Raw genomic sequence first — 2,500 nt, 5'->3', positions numbered from 1 at the left:
CTTCGCAGATACCCTCGAATCTCGGCAGTACTTCCGCCGCAGCATACATCTGCGCCGCCGCCGTGATTCCAGACAGTGAATGTGACGACGGACCTGTCACCGCACAGTCGCGGCAGACCGAGACCATCGACAATGTAAAAGTGAGTGACACCTTAAAACCAGAGGAACGAGAACAGTTAAGATGCTTATTGAAACATTTTAGTGACATATTCTCTGACAGACCAAAAGTTGCAATGGTTAAATATCACAATATTGAACTTACTAGCTCCAAAGTTGTGAGACAGAAACCTTACCCTCTACCTATGAGGTTAGTGGATGCTGTTAGCCGAGAAGTCGAGGATATGGAAAGTGCGGGAATCATCGAGGAATCTGCGTCCCCCTCCTGTAGTCCCATAGTAGTAGTACAGAAAAAGGATGGCAGTGTGCGTATATGTGGAGACTATCGGAAAATCAATATGATTACAAAAATTGATGTTGAACCAATGTGTGATCAAAGAGCTATTTTCTCCAGACTTACTGAATCCAAGTTCTTTAGCAAACTCGACTTACCGAAAGTTTTTTTTCAGATACCTTTACACCCTGAGAGTCGAGAGATCACTGCTTTTACCAGCCCTGCAGGTCTGTATCAATTTAGGGTACTTCCATTCGGACTATCGAACTCACCAGCAGTATTCAACAGGGTTATGTGGCAAGTGTTGCAAGGTATTAGGGGAGTGGAAGCATTCATTGACGATATTCTGGTTCACTCTTCTACGTTCGAGGAGCATCTGAAAGTCCTTGAGGAGGTATTCCAGCGGTTAAAGAACGCAAATATGACCGTTAAGTCAAGTAAGTGTGAAATTGGATTTAAGGAAATTCAGTATCTTGGCCATACTTTGGGTGAGGGCAGGTGTAGCTGTCAGAACGACAAAATTAAGAAGATAAAAGATGCACCGCGACCCACAACTAAGAAGCAAGTACGGTCTTTCTTAGGGCTAACTGGATATTACCGTAGCTTTGTGCCTAACTTCGCAGTGTTAGCTCTCCCACTCTTTGATCTGTTGAAGAAACACGCTCCGAATATGATTCGCTGGGGAGATGAACAGGAGGATGCTTTTAATTCACTTAAGAAATTATTATGTAAACAACCCATTCTCCAGTTGCCAAATTTTCAAAAACCCTTTATCCTTCGAACAGATGCATCACAGGATGGTGTAGGGGCAGTATTAATGCAGGAATCAGATGGTGAGGTTTATCCCGTAGCCTACCACAGCCGCAAGTTGAAGTCCGCCGAGAGGAACTATACAGCACGGTCGAGAAAGAACTGCTGGCAGTCGTTGACGGAATCAGGAAGTATTATTTCTACCTCTACGGAGACAAGTTTCTGCTGGAGACTGACCACATGCCTTTGGAGAGTTTGCGCACGTCCAAGGACGCGAACGCTCGTCTGATGCGCTGGGCGATGTTGTAGTGACCAACAAGGCTCGTTTATAGGGTCAGACTTCGACACCTGTACCATTCACTAATATTAATTTTTACCGAGATGTGCCGACGGAGCGGGCCGAGCGGTAAGCACTCCCCGAGGGCACGGTGGGTTTGGGATAAAGACTGTTCATGAAATTTAAATAATTTTTAGAAGAGTTACATAAAGAATTAAGCGTTAATAAAGTAATAACAATGCACTTTCTAAGCCATATGCAGTACTGTATTACATATCAGACAGATACTGAATGTTAGATAATTAATCAAGAATTAGTTGGTATCTCTGCCATTAGTTTATTTTCATACCAACGTTTTGAAAAAAAAGAATTTGATAAGTGCATTTTAGGGCTATACTCTTATCTGCTATCGGGGGAAAAGACTATGCTATGTTGGAAAATCTTTGGCCAAGCAATCTGATACTTCAAACACGATCAAGATTCATATTTTAGAGATCGACTTGCTGAATGGGTTCGAATAGCGTTGTGGTCTCTTTATTATTGTCATTTGTTTCATATCATTACTATTATTTTATATTCATTTGTTTATTTTATTTCATATATTTATTATTGGGGGGGGGGTGATAGAAAACTTTTATGGTAAGGTAATATGGACTATATACGCGAAAATTTTTCATTTCGGTTTGGCGTGAACTTTTGATATACGATCACGTAACTTTTTTTTTTTTTTTTTGTAAATAGGTGTATGTTAGCGCAGAACACTATGCAAATCGAACTTTCCAGCATGGGTCACTGGTACCTTATCGTAATGGCAGACCAGTTAAACTACGTAGAAAACAAATGTAGATTATTCACTATTTCAGAAGCATAATAAAGATAGTGAGCAAGACAGTAAAATGATGTAAAACTAAGTGTAAGCAGGCGAAAGGAGCGTTGGAAGTGACAGCCGAATAACTAACATGATTTAAGCCTATTATATTTCGTACAACAACGACAACGTCTACTACACATAATTCTTAAGCATATGGATACAGCCTCGTCCTACAGCTGATCTGTGCCAACGCCATATTGCAGGCCTTCGA

This window comes from Penaeus monodon, chromosome 12, assembly GCF_015228065.2.
Source record: "Penaeus monodon isolate SGIC_2016 chromosome 12, NSTDA_Pmon_1, whole genome shotgun sequence".
Classification (NCBI taxonomy): Eukaryota; Metazoa; Arthropoda; class Malacostraca; order Decapoda; family Penaeidae; genus Penaeus; species Penaeus monodon.
Note: the sequence above shows the minus strand (reverse complement) of the source record.